Raw genomic sequence first — 21,074 nt, forward strand, 5'->3', positions numbered from 1 at the left:
CTACGCGGTTTAACTAATGCTCCATAATATGTATCCAATTAAATAATTCTCTCTAATCTTACAGTATTGTTTACTCAAAACCTAATCACTGCCGACCAGAAAACAATTCACTGTCGCCCCTCATCTTAAGTCCTCTATGGACTAGTACAGTGCTTCTTAAACCATGGATTGCGACCCGTCAGGGAGTCGCGAGAGAATTTTTGGGGGTCACGTAAATATATTGTGAACTGATAAATTAATTCACTTATTAACGTTTTAGTAACTATTAAATAAAAAAAAACAGTTTTTTTGGTTTACTTCAGTACTCTCGAACTCAGTAGTGGGGTCATATGTTGCAGTGATTCTATCAAAGTTGATTTGCTTACAAAAAAAATTTTGGATATTATATTTTCTTTTATGGAAGGAGAGGGGGCACATTTCAACATCTCAGTTAAAATGCGCCCTACCAGCCTGTAAGTTTGTGACTTTTTTCTGTTTAATCGCAGAATAGGGGAAAGTGGTCTGAACCTAAGAACTGCAACAAACCGAATATTTTCTTCAAACTTCCTAAACCCATCACTTAGAGTAGAACGAACTTCTTGATTTTTCTTTATTCTTGGTTTTTGAACTAGATTTCAGTGGCTTAAAAGAGAAAGTAATGAAGTAGTGAGAGAAATAACTGATAAAAGGTAGATTCAGAGTAAAGTAATTTCATTTCTTTCTATTTTATATTGTGTTCAAAGCTACCCCCACCAGTGGGGCAGATATTAACATTTGACTAAATGTTTAATTAAATTAAAAAAATATAGATATGTATGTAAAGTACCAACAACAGTTATAGATTAATATAGATCTGTTAAGAAGACTTGAAAGTTGTAGAAAACAAAATAAAAAGGTTCAATAATACGATTCTGTGCACTCTGTTACAGAAAATGTAAATTCTGTTCAAATGTGCCCCCTCACCGCTACTATCTTTGACACTGGACTGGTCTCTGAATTTTTTTTTTTAGCACCAAATATTTATTGAGCAGCTCTTGTGACAGGGCAGTATCTTCTCTGTGAAAGCATTGTAATGGGAGAGAATAAAAGAAACCTTCTAGTAACAGTCGATTAATATAGTGTTTTCTCAGATTCCATCATTTGTGCCATCTTATACTTTTATAAAATTAGAATTGTCATGTAAAATCGAGAGATAAGTTTAGTGAAAAAATGAGAACTTTTAAGATTGTCCTCCTTTTAATAATATAGACTCCACTGTACATCACTCTTACAACATATTCACTATAGATGCACTGTGGGATGTTTAGGAAAGTCGCAACTGAAGCTTTGGGATTGTACATTATTTTAATTAATACAAAAAACTTTGCTTCTGTCCGTGATTAAGTTAAGATGTTATTAATATTATTATGTTAAACTAGTGTAAATATACATAAAAATTTAAGACGTATCTATTTCTGAGGTTATTGGCACCTGAAACCTTTTTCAGAGCCGGCCTCTGGACAGTGTTTAGTGATGGGCAATTCATCACTCCGACAGTGAGGCATCAGAAGGTTCTAGGGAAGAAAAATCTAACGGCCGGCAGCTGGAGGTAAATTTTGGTTGAATGCTGTTTGATTTATGTGTAAATAATTAACAATAATAAAGCCTTTATCAATCATTACTTGATTACTCAGCGGACAAAGAGCTCCAAGAGAATGCCAATTAAGTAATTTATATAACTTAAATATTTGTTCGTTTTTCAGAAAAACGTACTTCAGTTTTAATTCTGTAAGTCTTTTTGAATATTCAAATTCTTTAAATATTATTTGTATTATTACTTAATCAGAATTTAATTTCATTTACCTCTTCAGAATTGAAGTCTGGATCAACCACAGGAAATCCATTATGTTTGGTATTTTTTAAAACATGCACAATAGCTCCAACAGTTGTAACTTGTGGTAAAGCTACTACGTTTTTATTCATTATATTTCGTACTTGAATCCAAGAACAGTTTGGTGGAACCTTTCTTTCTAAAAATGGCATTCCTTTCATCAGACATTCAGAATGATAGATGGGCTGTAAACGTTTTAAAATTATAAATAAAAAATGTGGAGTAAAGCAGTTTATGTGGACCAGAATTAGACAGACAAAAATAATCTAACTTCTTCTCTACCATCAATATACTTTTTCGCTCTCCAAGGCTTTCTGAAAAAAGAACTTAAAAAAGTACCTAGCCGTATTAGCAATTACTGTTGGTTCCTCTTTTCACGTTAACTCTGATTAGTTTCATACTTATTCATTGTTGGTATTTATATGTGCATGAACTGTTAGTAAATATGTTTACTTTTCCTTATAAAAATGCAAGGTAGAGCACTGAGTCCCATTATGAATCAACGCTTGTCCGAAGATTTTACTTTGGTTCTTCTAGGCTGGAGGTGGTTTCCTACTTTAATTATTTGGGTGTTACATTTTCTAGATCTTTACTTTTTTAAGAAGCTAAAGATGAAGCGGTTAGGAAGGCCAACTCTGCAATGGTTTAATATTTTTTATAAAAATAATTTAAAATCTTGGGAATCAAAAATGTATCTTTTTAATTCAATAATTAGAAATGCTTTGTTGTATGGTGCCCCTATATGGCGCCTTAGATATCTAGAGGATTTGGACGCTGTACAATGTAGATTTATTAAAAGGACCTTGAATGTTAACCAAAGTACTCCTCATTTCCTCAATAGAAACTGGTGATGTCAATTTAAGCCTGTTTGTTTTGAAATTAACGTTAAATTGGTTGTTAAAAATAGAAAAAATGGACAGATCCAGGTATCCGAAAATCTGTTTTACAACATTGGTGAACCTTCACCTTGAAAGGATGAATCATGAATTCAACTGGTACTCACAATTACGAACTTTAATCAATAAATTCATTCCATCCTTTGTGTGGCCAAATAATTTTTGTAAATCTGATCTAGTCTGTATCGTTGATAGATATAGGACTTATTTATTTAATGAAGATCTTCTCAGAGCAAGGAATTCTAATTATAGTAGACAGTTGCATGCAATAATTCCTAACGAAATAGTGTGTCAACCTTATCTCCTGTAGGATATTCCTCTAAAATATAAACACCTATTTGCTCAGCTGAGATTAAATGGCAAACATTTTTCAAAATTTACTATATACAATGTAAGTTTTAAAATTAGTGGTGAAAATGTTTGTGCAACAAAGAGGAAGAAGATGGCACTCACGTGATGGCCGTTTGCCCTGTATTTTCAGAGGCAAGAGGACACTTTATAGGGAAGTTTTTGATGGCCAGCTTAGCATGGAGAGAGTCGTTACGAATCAGAACCAAAAAAGCCTTATCCTGCCGTACAAATATATGAATTTTTCCTTAAAAATAGAGAGATTACTATTATTATTTTCTTTTTCTTAAATTAGTATTTTTTAGCAGGATTTGTTTTTTTTTAGTAGTGTATTCATTATTAGTAGTTGTATGTTTTTGTTTTTAAAAATATAATTTTAAAAAATATGGTTATTGTAAGATGTATTATTTTTATTTTATTTTTTCTTCTTTCTTGGTTTTTATATTAAGCATTTTATTTCTTAAAGAAAGATTTTCAGTTATTCTTTATATGTTTAAGTTAAAAGTGTACTTTTATTTTATGTTATTGTTTGTCAACACAATTCCATTGTAACGACTTATTGTCTTATACAATAAATAAATAAATATTATTTTTGTACTTACATGTGTAAACATATCAGCAACAATTTTGGTAGTAATAACGACAATAAATACTGGCAAGCCAAATGACGTTTGTCCACTAGACTCAAGCAGAATTATACCTATACTAAAACAGATTCTAGTTGTCCCGCCTATATGGGCTCCTGCTGCCAAAAAAGCGTACATCTGTGGACGACACCAGGCTTTCTAAAAAAAAATAAATAAATAATATTTCACAATCATCAATGTCCCATTAAAAAACTTGACTCCACAGTCTAACAAGAAACAGTTCTATTTTAGGCAGCAGATTTTTACTGAGAAGGTGGGTGTATCGTATATGTAATGGTTCTCATCGCCGTCTTCACAACCAGGTCCGTGCTAACTTAATCCCCAACGTTAATCTGGGACAATATCTTTTGTGACACTCGGGAAAAGAAACATGAAGGGCACAATAAGGGCATACGTGCAATAAATTGCCTAAAGCGGCCAGACAAGCTTATAATATAGCCAATTATTAAAAACTAAAAGTTCATAAAAAAAACTAACCGTTTGTGGGGCCAATATCAGTAGTGATTCCGCTAAGAGGCGCCCCCAAATTGCTCCAGTAATCATACTGGGAATGAAAATTCCACCGGAAATGCTTGCTCCCATAAGAGCAGCAGATAGTGTGAAATAATATATCAATAACACTATAAGAGCCTTCACTCCCAATGTTTCCTCTGAAATACAATTAAATATTACAATCCTATTTTATTGATACTATTTTTTAGCTGAAGATTTCTTCAGTTTTTAGAAAAGCCAGTGCTTTAGAATTAACAAACTGATTAATTGGACAAAGGGTATTTTTATTTGAAATCAAAATTACAAAATTAAAACTGAGTTAATTATAATGTAATTACAATAATGTATAATGCTCAAACGTTATCTGCTTCATACTCTCCTTAATAATGAACTAACTGGTAAGATTGGACATGAACTAAGCACGCTTTGAGAGTTTTTAAAATGAACTTAAAAGGACGCGAATTGTGAATCTAGGGCAGAAGTAAGTACATTCTCTCCACCAGTAAGTGCTCTACCGCGGACGTGGATTCGTAACACTTCATTGATGTACCGCTGAGCTGTCAAACTTCCATTCGCGTACACAACCGAGTCACTTTTATCGGTGAAAGAAATTCCTGTCCAAACCAAAATTGATCCGCCGCCAAAAGGTGACGTTGGTTGTAGTGTAAAAGGGAGAAAACATTCGTTTCCTCGTCTCCAGACTCTCATTCGCCCATCATTTCTGTTCAGCGTAAATTTGCACTTATCAGAGAAGAAAACTTTCCTCCATTGCCCAATGTGTCAATTGCGATAGTCTCTGGCTAATAGATGTCAGGCGATTTTGTGTCTTCTGGTCAACCGTGGCACTTTTATCGGGTAACTGGAACGCAGGCCACCTTTCCTCAACCGATTACGAACCGCTTGAGCAGAAATCACGGTTCCTGTGGCACGCCAGAGGTCACTTTGGATAGCAGGTGAAGTGGTTTGGCGAATTCTGAGGGCTTGAATCGGTCCTCACTTAATGAAGTGGATCTTGGCCGGCCCTGACATGGTCGTCTCGTGAATCCTTCTGTCTCCTGGTATCTCCCCCATAATCGCTGGATTACAGAATGACTCACTCCCAATCGCCGGCCTTCATCAATTAATGTTACAGCCCTACAATGTCAAATTCGGAAAGATGCCGCCTTAAACCTTGCAGGGGATCCATAAGACATAAATAATAGCAATTCTTTACTGGAAAATTGGTTCCTAGGCCTCTCAAAGCTCGGACCGACGAGAATGTACTTACTTCTGCCCTAGATTCACAATTCGCGTCCTGTTAAGTTCATTTTAAAAACTCTCAAAGCGTGCTTAGTTCATGTCCAATCTTACCAGTTAGTTCATTATTAACAATAGCAAACACCAGTAAAACCTGCACGACTCAACGTTAAAGACTGATAGAGTAGAAATAGCTCCATATCGGTCAATATGAACAAAGTTCAAGGTAACAAGGAGAAAAATGGTCAAAGAAAACAACAGCCTCTTGAGACAGATCTGAGGGTTTATCTTAATTCTACCCATAATTATATCCCTTGAAAACATGTTCCAAAGTGCACTTTTTAATTGGAAGAACGACAATACAAAGTGGCCCTTTAATTTTTTTGCTGTGTGTATATAAATGTTGGAGACGTGCGTTAAACTGAAATGATAATTTAGGGTGATTTAATTTTTACTCTGGTAAGCTGGTAAGGTTTTAGCATACTCTGGTAAGAGAAAGACTTTTGTTGAGAGGTGGTAAGTGTGCACTGTGACCTTTATGATCTATTGTTTCCTCCGCCAGCCGAGTCCCTTCAGCATCCCCTCCGGTCTCGTATGCCTGGGAAATCTAGGATCTAACAAAGTTCCACTGAAGGTATCTCTCCTCCCGCACATGGTACTTTGCTAGGTGTATCTTAAAGAGAGTATCTTTATTGGAGCTTCCAACTACCCCAAAAGTCTGCAGGTACTAATACGTTCCAGCAGGCAACCACTCGGTAGTACGGAGAGGAACAGAAATTACATTTTCCGTTACAGAGTGCATAGAATCGTATTATTGAACCTTTTTATTTTGTTTTCTACAACTTTCAAGTCTTCTTAACAGATCTACATCAATAAACAGTTATTACTTTACATACATACCTATATTTTTTTAATTTAAAAATGTGTCCAATGTTAATATCTGCTCCACTGGAGGGGTACCTTTGAACTCAATATATAATAGTTGTAGGGATAGAGTAGGGGGCATATTGAAGGTGACAATAACTAAATATGTATAAATTTAAAATAAAATGTTTTATAGCAATAGTCTCGTTATTTAATAGCCACACCTAGTATTTTAATTAAATTATTATTTTATGGTAAATTCGGTCCTTGCGCTTATAACGATCAATCTCGAAGCGTTTTTTTATAAGTCGAGTGCCAGTATTCGTCACATAAGAAAAGAGTTGTATAAGACCACTGACGTCTTTATGGTTTGTAGGACTATGGCAGGGATATCTTGGAGCAATTCCACAAGATCGATGAACACCATTATCACCTATGGAGTGGTGGCCAATGCGCCCCCGAACTTTCCCAGGAAGTGAGAAAACATCATTTCTTAAACAGTTCTCTCCCTAAATCCCTCAAATTAACTCTCCTAATTAATCACAACACAGATAGAACCTACCAATATGGACAGACCCATTCCTTCTATTTCCACTCACCGCCTCATTTCTTGGCACTGTCTACAGCACGCAGGAAGCCTAGTATCCCGCTCCAAAGCGAGATAAGTAGCCTTCAACTACACAGTTTTAGTTTTAAGTAATAGTTCAATGCACGCTTCAATTAGCACCCATTCAACTTCATAGCTAACATCACATGTTTTGTGATGAGACCGAAACAATCTGTGCAGTTGTGCAGTTTAATTTTTATTGTGTTTTCTAAAATAATAACATCGAACATAATCATTACCTTTCTAGGCAATTACACACATGGCTAGTTTCGTTCAACTAGCAAGGAGAACAAACAAAAAATATTAAATTAAATTTGACTTTTACCGCAAATAATAAGAGAATTCAATAATGAAACATCTTTTTGGAAAAAAAAAAAGAACATCGTCGGAATTTCTCCTTCAGCACAAAACATCTGAAAAAGAGAAAATGTACATTATATAGTCATATATATAGTATAATACAATGTATACTGTAAATTTCCTAACGTAAAGTAAAAAAAAAGAAAAAGTAAGGTAATACCTATTGTGTCAGGCAGGCTTTACGTCCAGCAACCAAATTAGTTGTAGTGTGCCGAGATAGCAAACGTTCTATAAACTATACTGTTACGAGGGTCGTTTGAAAAGTCCGTGCAAAAATAAAAACTACTTAATTTTTTGGGGTAAACCTTTTTTATTTTTCAACATAGTCTCCTTTTAGGCTTATACACTTCGTCCAACGCTGCTCTAGTTTGTTGATCCCTTCCGAATAATAGCATTTGTCCAAGTCTGAAAAATAGCCATTCGTTTCTGCAATCACCTCCTTGTTTGAATAAAATCTTTTTCCCGCCAGCCATTTCTTCATATTGGGGAACAAATAGTAGTCCGAGGGAGCCAAGTCTGGAGAATAGGAGGGATGTGAAACGAGTTGGAACCCTATTTCCATTAATTTTGCGACCACAACTGCTGAGGTGTGAGCTGGTGCGTTGTCGTGATGGAAAAGGACTTTTTTGTGGGCCAATCGTGGGCGTTTTTCTTGCAGCTCGGTTTTCAAACGGTCCAATAACGATGAATAATATGCACCTGTAATAGTTTTACCCTTTTCCAGATAGTCGATGAGGATTATTCCTTTCGAATCCCAAAAGACAGTCGCCATAATCTTTCCGGCCGAAGGAACGGTCTTCGCCTTTTTCTGGCGCAGATTCCCCCTTGGTAACCCATTGTTTAGATTGTTCTTTGGTCTCAGGAGTGTAGTGATGTATCCATGTTTCATCCACAGTGACGAAACGACGCTTAAAGTCCTGCGGATTCTTCTGGAACAGCTGCAAACCGTCCTTGCAACACTTCACACGATTTCGTTTTTGGTCAAGCGTGAGCAATCGCGGCACCCATCTTGCGGATAGCTTTGTCATGTACAAATGTTGATGCAAAATATTATGTACCCGTTCATTCGAGATGCGCACAGCACTAGCAATCTCACGCACCTTCACTCTTCTGTCATCCATCACCATATCATGGATTTTATCAATGATTTCTGGAGTAGTAACCTCAACAGGGCGTCCAGAACGTTCAGCGTCACTTGTGCCCATATGGCCACTCCGAAAATTTTGAAACCACTTATAAACTGTTCTAATCGAAGGTGCAGAGTCACCATAATGTTTATCAAGCTTCTCTTTAGTCTCCTCAGGCGTTTTGCCTTTCATAAAGTAGTGTTTAATCAACACACGAAATTCTTTTTCGTCCATTTTTTGAAAATCACTCGACTTCCTCGATTCAAACGAATGCCAAACACAAAGAAATAGACCGATCTGGCTGAAACTTGGTGTGTGTTCTTCCAAGAGATGCTACTAACTAAACATAACCACGATACGCGCCAGTAGTGCTATCTCTCTGACTTTGCACGGACTTTTCAAACGACCCTCGTACTGTTCTAAAACTAACTATAAACTATACTATACTGTTCTATAAACCATTACGTACTCTTATAAACCATCACTCTTTCGACTAGACCGGGAATCAAACCCAGTTGCATAATATACCATATATACAGGGTGCGGCGCCAAAATCCGGACAAAATACCAATTGAGATCCCCGCCTTTCTATACCACTGGCAGATGTCGCGATTAGCGTTCATATATCTTGACGCATGTACTTAACCATCATAACCTCTAAACAGTAACAATGTTGAAATGAAGTGCGGAGTATAACCGTGGAGTTGCAATTATCGCAAGTGTTCGTGCTGGTTGACAGAAATAATTCGGTTCTTCGGGTACCCGAGATCGACTGTGCATGATGTTATCGCGAAGTACAATGAATCGGAGCAGTCCAACGAAGGTTTTGCAATACCGTTGAGAAAAACCCACTCGAAGGAGAGCGTTGTCAGGACGCCCAACATCATTCAACGGGCTCAGGAGCTGATTTTTGAAGATCCAGGGCAGTTGATCCGAAAATTGTCGTCGGTTGTTGTTGTGAGCGAAAAAAATATGCGTCGAATCGTCGAGGAGGATCTCCGCTATAAGTCTTACACAATTAAAGTGGAACAGATGCTTACCGAAGCTGCCAGGACAAAGCGAGTTGAACGCTGCAATCTGCTTTTGTGTTCCTTAAGAAACAATGCTGCCGGACGACTCAGGTTTTTTTCTGACCGAGAAAATTTTTACTGTGGATGCGAAAATCAATCGAAGGAATGACCGTAGGCTCGCCCACGACCCTGAAGATGTCCCCATTGTTGCAAGAACGAAATTTGCTACGAATGATGTCATACCACCGCATTTCTTTAACAACGGGGGAAATGTCACAAAAGAAGTTTATTTGCGTGTTCTGAAAAAAAGTAGTAAAGCCGTGGATGGACACTGTGTCGTCTGCAAAGCTGTATGATGCCCACACAAGTCATTTGGTGCAAAATTGGTTGTCGGACATCGTCGACATGTTTTGGTCGAAAGAATACTGGCCTCCCAACAGCCCAGATATAAATCCTTTCGTCTATAACGTATGCAGCGTAGTTGAAAGGGTCACTAACAAGTCCTCCAGACGCGCGCGCTCTCCTTCAGCTTCTGCACACACTCACACTCACACGACCATTCACACAGGTAGGGGGGAAGGAATAAGTTACAGTTAATTTGTTAGCTCTTTATTACCTAATGACTTATTCTACATACACTCAATATTTACAAATTCTCTTACTATAACTGAATGTCCACAACATAAAAAAAAACCTGAAATAACTTGAAATAATAACCAACAACTATAACGCAAAATAACTAAAAGCCAAATAAACTTAATTTTTTCTAACTAAAAAAATAGATACGTTAATTATTAATTGATAAGAGTTAATGCCCGAACCCTGGTGAGTGGTTAAGGGTACACAGAGGGCTTAGTCTGGAGTCTGGCTCACCTCACGCCAATCAGGTAGAGATATAATTCTCAGCAACTTGTGGACTTAACTCGGCACTGGCTTCGCACCTTCTGCCTCCGTCACTCCTCCCCACCACTCACCAGGGTTCTTAACTTACTGCACTTTGTACTCTACCTCCTCTACATATTTATTATTTACGATTATTATTATTATTATTATTGCGCACAACCAACACTTTCCACTTCGCATCATTGAGAGCCGATATTGAAGCGGCATTCGCCGACAAGGACCACGACACATTAAAGCGCGCCTGCACATGCTTCAGTTCGAGAATGGAGGCGGTCATTCAAGGTAGCGGGGGATCTATTGAGTAAATGTGTTCTTTATGCCCTTACAAACAATGTGGGTAAAATATTTTTTGTAAACCTCTTCGTTCTTGCAATTAAAAATATGTTTGGAAAAAATATATATTTTGTCCGGATTTTGGCGACGCACCCTATATCTTAGCTCCGCGGTCCTCGTCTCTAATCGCTCGGCTACCGTGGTGCCTTAAATTTCCAAACGTAGCTTTAGTCATGCGAAACATCTTAGAAAAAAACACGATTATTTCGAAATGCAATATTTCATTTTACATTTTTTTTATCTTTAAATTAACTGACTATTCAAATGACTTTAACTAAGTGAGTACACTTTTCATAAATGTGAAATGATTAGTATACATATACTGCAGCATTGGCGGTGACACAACCGATCGCAGAGATTATAACTTCAATTTTAGAAATAAACTCAACTCCCCCAGAATACCTTTTTAAAATAACTTGTCTGAATAAACATTTCAAATCAAGTAGAGTTGTTAACGATAAAATTATATAAAACCACAGAACAATTCAGTAAAGATAGAATCCCTTAAAGATAGAGAAACTGATTCCTTTAAACATGGAGCTTCAGTAACTGCCATACCTCAAAAACAGAAAAACTCCAAAGAATCAAAAAGAAAAAATGTTTCAATGTTAAGTCTTTGCACGCATTTAGCATTCTAAGATGAAAAATTGGAGTCATAAGTTTGAACTTCTGCAACGTTTCTCTCACAGATATTCTGTTTCGCACATAAAAATATTTTTTCACTTTCAGAAGACATCACAGTGTTCATTCTCAGCAAAATCCCTATTTCGATCGATATAACAGAACAACAATGTAAAATGCCAACTCATATCTAACAAGCTGATAAAAAGCGGAACTAAATTGCAGCGAAGAGTAATGCTGAAATAGTTAAATAACTTTTTGTCTTAATATTGCTTAATAGCGCTAAAGACTTTCAAGTCCAACGCATCCATAAAGTACTCAATTAGAATCACTGTAAGCGGCAAATGAGTGACTAAATAATCTTTGTACTTTAGCTCCTAACTTTGTAAAACAAAAGAGCTCTCAACAAATTCAAGTATCATCTAACTTCCTAAAAGTATATTGTCTGTATGTTTTGATGGCATTGGCTTTCGCAATAGTAAAAAATATGGATTGGCATCCATCTTCTTAATTTAGAAAGAAACATATCAATGTCTAAGATTGATTGAGATCAATCAATCCTGAGGGATTGCCTCCGTAAATGCTTACCCGTCGTTGGTGGACATTATCATATTTAAATTCATCAAATATAACATTAATAACAGCTACAGTGACAAAAAAATACAATAAGGAATTTTAAAAAATTCACCTTTCTTGTGTGCACTTCATGTTTCTCTCCTTTTCCAATTTGTATGCAGTCTGACATAGTGATAGAACAGATGAAGCTAAATGAAGCTATTATAATTGAAATAAATGCCAATTCTAAAAGCTTACTTGAATTTTTCTTGACATACCTGTCACAAGACAAAAAAAAATATTAATAATTTGAAATGTAATTGCAGGTTTAGGCTAAGATCGTCCATCAAGGTTTGGGCTTTAAAGAATTTTATCGGCAATACTTAATAGCGTAAGAAAAGGTTCACCCATATGTGTCCTGTCCTTAAAAATCTTGACATTCCCCTTCCACTCCACCTTCCTTCTAAACCAATTCATCCTTCCGAGGTGAAATTCCTTATTGACCATCTACCTCGAAAAAAAAACCCTGGACATGATCTCATTACTCCAATCATACTTCGCCAACTTCCACGGAAGGCCATTATTTTTTCCTTACAACCATTTTCAATTCTATCCTACGCACAACCCACTTTTCTGCTCAATGGAAATTCTTCTTAATTACTCTTATCCCTAAATCATATAAACCTTCTAGCGAGGTATCTTTTTATAGACAGACCTATTAGCCTTCTTCCTACTCTATCCGAAGTTTTGGAAAAATAACTCCTCAAGAGACTTATCCCCATCCTAGAATTCCAAAATATCATCCCTACCCATCAGTTTGGTTTTCGCACTCGTCACTCCACTATCCAACAGTCATTCAGAGTCGTCGACACTATTTCCTCGGCCCTAGAACACAAGAAGTACTGCCTGGGAGTCTTCCTCGACGTGGCCCAGGCTGTCGACAGAGTTTGGTACCCAGGACTACTATTTAAACTTAAAAAATTCCTCCCCACTTCTTTTTATCTCCTCCTGCAATCCTACCTTACCGATCACTGTTTCAGAGTGAGATGCGGTGGAGAGGTCTCTGATCTTCATGCAATACACGCCAGCGTGCCACAGGGCAGCATACTTGGACCGATCCTATACACCATCTATACTGCTGACATCCCAAACCCGAATCACAACCTACGCCGATGACACCGCCATAGTATTCCCACCCTGATCCTCTTCAAGTCTCTAACATTGTCCAAGAACACCTTGAGCTCATAGAAGCTTGGTGCAGAACATGGAAGATTAAACTTAACTCTACCAAATGTATACAGGTGACATTCACATTACGATACTGACCTATCGACTTCCACACAGGTTCGTTATCTAGGGCTCTACCTAGACAGCCGTCTAACCTGGAACCCTCACCCAAGACTTAAAAGACAAGAACTGAACAGACGTTAAGGACTACTAAGGAGACTCCTTGGACCGAAATCCTCCATGAACGTAGAAAACAAACTTACACTTACAAAACACTATTACGACCAATATGGACATATGGAGCATAATTGTGGGACTCCGCCAAACCATCCAACATCCAACCTATCCAATCTTTCAAGTCTAAAGTCCTCCGCACCATTCTATGTCTCCAACCGCACCCTCCATCATCATGATCTCAAAATTCCGTATGTAAATGAATTAATCCACACCCGATTCCTAAATTTCCACAGCAAAATCTCTGATCACCCAAATCCTCTGGTTCAATCACTATCCACATCGTTCCATCCTGACAATCCTCCACGTGGTCTAAAACGGCGATGGCCACGTGACCTCATTGCATCCTAAACCCCAATAAGTTCCTAAAGAACTCCAGCGCTGGCTGGTTTCTCTCATCCCGTCATCCCGGCTGTGGCACTGAGCCAGCTCTGAGGTACAATCAAATGTTTATCTGTAAATACACATTTGCTAGATGTATATTTTGAGGTTCTGCCCTAAATGCAAGACATATGGGCTTAGCTTAAACCCCACCACAATGCTTAAGCTACCAAAAAGGCTGAAGGAGGATTCTAGAGGGAGAGACATTTCAACAGATTTCCAGTTCAAAGCCAAAACTTAAACTTCTGCTCTATAAGCAACCATCTGCCTTACATCATTAATTTCAGTCAGACATCTTCGTTCATTTGCATAAATACAAGAATCACACATCAAGCCGCTAATTTCTTAATAAAGTGTCAATGCTTCTTGCGTCAATTACTTTAATTATGGTTGATTCAGGAGATTAACACTTTTCCATCAAATTACTCATGTTTATCATTTTTTCTGTAAAATTATACTGTTTTACTCTCAATTGAAAACAAAAAAATCATGCTGGTAAAGGATTATTAATATTTGCCATGAGATACAATGCATAGTAGAAGGCGATCAGCTAGTTAGTCGGCGATTTCGATTTCTGTGACTGGCACACACCGTTCACTGATGTACGCCATCTTAGCTTTGTCGCTTGGTGTGCTGATTTCGCTCTTTTTAGTGCATCTCAGCAAGATCTATATCCTTTTTGCTGTTTATGTATTATTTCAAGTTTCATGTAATCCATTTGATTCAAGATCTTGAAAATACCGATCTCAAGGTTGTGAGTACCATTATTCTTTTTATACTCCTTACACTCAACATCAGTAGGTTATTTGATTATTTTCTACATAATCATTCTTGTTCACCTTAACCGTCGACATTGCTCGTATTGAGCATTTCAATTTTGGTGAGCTTAGCTTTGAAATTAATTTTGTTCTGATATTGTACTGATAGTTTGAAAGGTTTTTTAGATTTTTTATTCTAGAACTTCATATCAACTTGGTTAATGAGTAGATTTCATTAACCCCTGTAAATTTATTGCCTATACAGTTACAGTTTTCCTTTTAAATTGCAATTGCACTCTTGGCAGTACGGCAATTCTTATACTGATCATTAATTTTTATTAATGCAGCATTTTTCTTCTATTCTTTGCGAATTTTAACTCTGCTTAGCGCAACTTCAATCCTGAAGGGCCCACATCAGTTATTACAAGTTACTAAAAACTTTAAGCAAAAGGTTCATACCTCGTAGTTATGCTAAATTCTACTTAATGCATTTCGCTTCTACACCAATTTGAAAACTTTCTCCACCGCAAGTAATTTTGGTCACTTTAGGGGTCTATCTTGGGCTGTATCTGTTAATTTTCTAATTTGGTAATTTTTCACGGTTCTGACATGAATCTTCTAATTTCGCTTCTAATACTAACTCTTGAACCTTAACAATATTTTATTTATTATTTTTAAGCATTTCAGTAAAAGTAGTGAAGACACCAGAACCACCCAGAGTACTGCGTTTTACCCTCATTTACTATCGAATTCTTTAGGACACAAGTTTGTCAACTTAGCAGTTGCTTTTCAGAGGTACACCTAATTCTTTTCTGAGATTCCTACCACTGTTTACCTCTTCTTAAATTAGATCGGATCTTTTTCCAAAACCATTTTTCCTCTTACAGTTGCTCTAATCGATTCTCTTTTGATTCAATTTCTTTTGCTCTCTTCCTCTAGAATCATTTAGAGTTGGTCTTGCACTTCGAGAGCAGTTTTAGACATTAGCTTCATTCGATTTCCACGCGAAATTCTCGTCTGGCTAGCTTCAATAGCCAGAGCATCGTGACCTCCAGATTGCTTGAAACCAAGGCTGAAGATGAAATCCTGTATGATTAAAAACACTGCTTGTTGATTAAACAATAAACGAATATTATTTGTTTTAACTTGAAGTTTGTTTTATTTAACCTCTACAGCCTCATTTACAGCGAATAAAATCTTGTAAAGATTCGACAATGAGTCCAGAGTAGAATATTCATTTTTTCTTTAACTTAAGTAGTTTGAAGTCCTATTTATCTTTATCTCTCATTAGGAACGGTTTTAGTCGTGGCTTCGAGCGGTTAGTAGATAGTCAGAAGTAATTACTGACTAAGATTTATAAATAGATATACATTGGCAGGTGCCGAACGCCTTCTAGCATCTTCTTCTAGTAAATGCTTTCGTCAGTCAAACTGATCTCTCGAATTCTCCAACACTCCCCAAAAGTCATTTTTCCAAAAATTTTACCAATAAAGGTCTGTTTTGGTTTTCGTGTTTTACGTTGTTTTAGGAAAAATCGGAGAGTCGCCGTTTCAGTGTATTATCAAACATTTGGTCAACCGTTTTTTCTCAGGATTGAAATTCCAAAAATAAATATATTAATTATTCTTACTTAACTGATTGGTTATTCATTCTCTTGAAATAGCGTAACAGGAAATTGTACGAAAGATGTACTTTTCAGGGAGATCTTAAATTATATTGCTATTTGTCGGGCAAAAGCTCGACATTTCACTGACAACAAATTGCATATAACTAGATTTTATGTTAAGTAAATACTTCTTTCGCCAATAAGAGATTTGCACTTCTAAACAGTTCCAAGCACTTCCTGTCAAGCCACCAATAATTCCAAATAGGATGAAAATAGGTACTTCAAAAAACTGGTAATGCAAGAATTCGGCAGGGTCCTCGTCATTTCTGACTAGAAATAATACGTCTTTCTTCAGCACACATCCTGAAAATGAACCATTTTATTTTCAATTTGCAGTTAATACTCGTATGTCTGATTTCAATTAACACAAAATGAAGTCTGAAAGCTTTGTTATCCTGTAAAGGAGACATACCAAATGGTATGCCAAAGTAGACATAAAACGTGAAATGTATGGTATGGTCCGCGATGTTCGACTATATAAAAGATTTTACAGACGCTAGTAGTGCGCCAGAGAAGAGCGCGTGGTCAGTCGCTCAAGTGCTATACCAGCTAGAAACGATAACCTTTACAATAATTAAATTTCCGAGACTATTATCCAATGGAACTGCGAAGACAATAATAAGGATGGGATACGCCGAATGGTGGCGGAATACCAAACATTTGGTTGTGCCTCCAGCGTACATTGTTACAAAGCAAAGAGATACAAAGGTAGAAGGGTGCACTGTGCTGTGTTCGTCTTTGAACGGGATAATACCTCCAGCGGACCACTAAATCTAAGAACTATAGTAATTTACAACTTAGAGCCTTGAGTGTAGGTGCACCACTGAAAGTCGCTTTAGTTATGTTTATCGACCAGATATTTATTGGGTCAAAGGTACCTGGAGAACAGCTCTCGCAGCTTTCATTCTGTAATGCTGATAAAAGATTTCAACTCTTATTCTACCTGGTGAGGGCGTCTAAAACTTAGAAAACTATTGGTTCGTTTGAAACTATATCACAGCGATCTCTTCCCAATTTTGGTAATGAGCTCCATTACCAGGGTGGAATTTGAAATTATAAACTAACAGCTGCCGACTCCATAAAAGAACAGAACAGAATCAGCGAAATTCAGAGACTCTATTCCAAGAGAATGAAACCTCCTGGAGACCCAATCCCACCGCATGTTATGGTTATAGGCTTGCATGATCTTACTAAATTTACTGTTCTCACAAAAATCAGCAATATATTAATACATCATTTAAAATTTTATTATTGGTTATGTAACGTCAGAGAAACCTTACCAGCTGGTGTAAAATCACAAAGCTGTGACCGATTTCACGCGATAGAGAAGAATATTTTTAGCATAAATCAATTGCAAAAAACTAATTGACAACTTAATAATGTAGCAATAATAGCAGCAAGCTCAAGCCTACCATGAAAACAAAATAAAAATAGCACAGATCACAACGTTCTTATAGCAACGAAATGTTTTTTACTTTTTATTTCTCTTCTACGTAAAAATTATTAAGATAAATAGTTTCTATTAACTAAAGCAATAATTAGTGTTAGGTGGAAAAAGAGACAAATCTTTAATCCTCAAAGCGCCCCGTGGGTCTCTCAGACACGAGTGGATATTTTAACTGAATTATTGGCTGCACCGCAGGTATCAATCCGAAAAAGGACTTAATGTAAAGGATGATCTAATAGTGCAATACGAGAATGAAACATTGCAAGCATGACTCTTCTTTAAGGTTAGATGCCTTTTCCTCAAACTCTTCAGGTCTACCAGACACGCGTGTCACCTTCTGGAACCTTGCTTTGTCAAGCAGAATAGTTTTAGGGTTTATAGGGTTAGCAAAAACCACTTATTTCGTTTTAATTACTAATCGGAGTGGCCACAAGGACAGGGTGCTTTCAAATGGATGAGATGTCTTGAACCATTTGGTCAAGGAAAACTGAAGGAAGTAACCATACATATATCCCGTCGTGCGGTTTGCTATTAAGTAGTCTAAAGTATTCCGTTCATGTTTTTGTATTGATTGTTTCGTATTGAAGTGAAGCTTATTGATTTTGACAATGTATTTGTATAATTTAAGATGTTCAAACATAATTCGAATTACTATTCAAATAATTATTTAAAAAAAAAAATCAAATATGCTCCGATATCAACTGTTTTATATGATCTCTTTAACAAAAACTTACAGTTTAAAATGTTAAGTATAAGGGTTGATTAAACGCCAAAAGGTACACAAATCAGCAAGCACCCAACATTTCATTAATTCTTCATTAATATTTAAGTAATTTTACTGCATTAATATTCATTAATATTTTTTAGAATTTATTAGATGTCACAGACCCTTATGCTGGCCATTTTCGTCTACAAAATATTTGTTCAAGTAGCACTGTAGATTGACTGTAATATCTAGTTATTTATAATAATCAAACTATTAATTACAGGTTAAAAAGAAAAACGTTATAAAAAATAAAAAAAAATTATGAGGCTAAAAAATTCAAAACTTTTTTTTATAAAAAAAAATGTAATATGTAATATAAAGTAAATAAGATATGTATATTTTTAGGACAGCTAATTATTCCAGTATTTTACTATAAGTAAAATTAAATTACAATAGAGAAATCAATAATTGTTGTTGAATAATCTACTTGTTATAACTGTGTGTTATTTGTGCTCTCGAATATTTCGGTAAGACGAATTCAAGACAGTAGCCTACTCTTTGTCTTGCCTACTTTAACATGCATGTACATATGTGTGATTTATCATAATTATAACAAAAAAATATTATAAATGAAGTGGCCAGCATAAGGGTCTGTGACATCTAATAAATTCTAAAAAATATTAATGAATATTAATGCAGTAAAATTACTTAAATATTAATGAAGAATTAATGAAACGTTGGGTGCTTGCTGATTTGTGTACCTTTTGGCGTTTAATCAACCCTTATACTTAACATTTTAAACTGTAAGTTTTTGTTAAAGAGATTTTTGTACCTTTTGGATAGATTTTCCTTTTTGTCTATTTTACAAAGTTACATATCTGCTTTACAGATTTTTTTAAATTTGGAATAAGCAATTCTATCATTATAACCTGATAAGATGGTAAGTCGGGACCGTAACTACCACTAGAGAGATCTTTTTAAAGAATGATTATCGTTAAGGTCCCCCAAACCATCCTCAGTAACAACTTTTTTTGAAAAAGCGTTTTGAATAACATAGGAAGGTATTTGTGCGTGAATAACAAAATTAAACTGCGATTTCATTACTTCCTTTTAAGAGGAGTAAGAAAAATAAACTGCGATTGCAGAACTTCTAGGCAAAGAGGCAAAGATTTTTTAATCGAACGACAATTCATTGATTTAAATCGGTTCACTCATTGATAATTTAAACGATTGCAGTACTTCCTCTTAGTAGGTGCAAGAGCATCAGCAATGTAGAGGAGCTTTAACCACTTATTCGAGCTGAATTTTATCAAAATCGGACTAAGCGTTATAGAAATATTGGTAATAATAGTTTTAGAAAGGGCCTTATTTGGGTGGGACAAAACTCCCCTCCTTATGAGGCACGGCGTCGAGACTTTTAAAGTGCAAATCTGTACAAAATTTCGATTCGAATGACATTTCATTCATGAAAATCGGTTCACGTGTTGATAATTTGAAACGATTCCTATACTTCCCCTTAACAAGTGTAAGAGCTGATCGCCGCTTTAATGTTACGTAGGGGAGCCCTAACCCTATCATCCTACCAAATTTTATCAAAATCGGGCCAAGATTTACAGAGTAATTAGTAATAATAATTTTGGAGGGGGCCTTACATAAAGGGGGCTAACTCCTCTCCCATTCGATGTACAGGGTCGAGACCCCCAAAAGGCACATCTACATAAAATTCCGAATCGAATGACACCTCATTCATGAAAATCGGTTCACGCGTTTAGGCTGTACGTTGTTTACAAAAAAGGTAACAACAACAACAACAACAACAACAACAACAACAACAAGAACAAGAACAAGAACATTTTTTGAAAAAGCCGTTTTTGCTCATTTTCGGCAACTTTTTTCTCGAAACCTATTAGATCTGGGTTGTTGCAAAAAAATTACAGCTATAAAGGAGGATTTGCCCCATATTTTAAAGAAAATTTGGGAATTTTATCTTTAGTAGAAAAAGAGAAAAAAATTGTCAAAGTTGGGTGTTTTTTAACGTTACGCTTTTTCGTGCACTTTTTGACGATCAACCCTTATACAACTGTCCTACCGGACAGTTTTAATGTAGAGGTTAAAGAATGTGAAAATTGCTTGTTAATCGCTTGAACTATTGAATTTACAGAATTGGTATTTGGACCCATTGTTTCAACGTATTACGAAATTTTCCACGAGTCGCGTTGAGGGTTAAGTTAGCAGCAAAAACAATTACCAACGCAGTGGTTTATCAATAACGAAATTAAGAAAGCACTAGTCATAGAAGTCATTACAGTACCAAAAAAGATTCTTGCTGTTAATGAGGTAGAACAGTAAGATATGCCTTCTTCTAACGCCATAGCAACTCCACCTGCAATAACAGAGTTTTTATGATAATAAATTTACAATAATAGCTTCAACTTAATTTCAAGCATAATTTTAAATTTTAAATTAAAAATCTACTTTTACTCCCTCTTAGTAAGCTTTAGATACCGAGAATGCTGAATGGGTACATTGAATTTGTCACCCACCTGAAATGTTCTTAAATAGCAGTTGAAATGTATTTTCAAATATTCATCTCCGGTCACTTGGGTTCTACACATTAAATGAGTACCGAGAATTTTGGGTTTAAAAACAAATTTCCACCACTGGAAGTGCCATTTTATAAAATGGATCATTTGCATCTTTGAGATTTTCTTTACCTATTTCATTTTCGTAACACAAACTAGTAGTAGTTTTTTTTTTTTTTTTTTTTTTTTTTTTTTTTTTTTTTTTTTATTTCTGCATGCTCCATA

The 21,074-nt window shown here is 36.0% G+C and overlaps 1 protein-coding gene and 1 long non-coding RNA gene across 5 annotated transcripts in view; one reads left to right on the top strand and one right to left on the bottom strand.

The window, feature by feature from the left end:
* Nucleotides 1-21,074, bottom strand: part of mwh (multiple wing hairs) — a 307,353-nt gene that overhangs the window by 260,423 nt on the left and 25,856 nt on the right. For both annotated transcript variants that reach the window (XR_012455460.1, XR_012455461.1), the window contains exons 7-13: nucleotides 20,516-20,650; nucleotides 16,243-16,417; nucleotides 11,982-12,126; nucleotides 7,265-7,352; nucleotides 4,218-4,390; nucleotides 3,696-3,878; nucleotides 1,822-2,034 (exon numbers count right to left, since the gene is read on the bottom strand). The gene's annotated coding sequence lies outside the window, so the exon portion shown is untranslated. The remainder of the gene's footprint in view (nucleotides 1-1,821; nucleotides 2,035-3,695; nucleotides 3,879-4,217; nucleotides 4,391-7,264; nucleotides 7,353-11,981; nucleotides 12,127-16,242; nucleotides 16,418-20,515; nucleotides 20,651-21,074) is intronic.
* Nucleotides 1,363-1,979, top strand: LOC141449340 (uncharacterized). Of its 3 annotated transcripts, none has more exons than XR_012455463.1 (3): nucleotides 1,363-1,567; nucleotides 1,653-1,746; nucleotides 1,830-1,979. It is a non-coding gene; the product is annotated as an uncharacterized lncRNA (long non-coding RNA). The 3 variants fall into 3 exon arrangements; XR_012455464.1 differs by having other exon boundaries at nucleotides 1,722-1,746; XR_012455462.1 differs by lacking the exon at nucleotides 1,363-1,567 and having other exon boundaries at nucleotides 1,578-1,746.

The sequence above is a fragment of the Rhodnius prolixus genome, unplaced genomic scaffold (assembly GCF_049639745.1).
Source record: "Rhodnius prolixus isolate KJV_2025 unplaced genomic scaffold, Rpr scaffold_2, whole genome shotgun sequence".
Lineage (NCBI taxonomy): Eukaryota > Metazoa > Arthropoda > Insecta > Hemiptera > Reduviidae > Rhodnius > Rhodnius prolixus.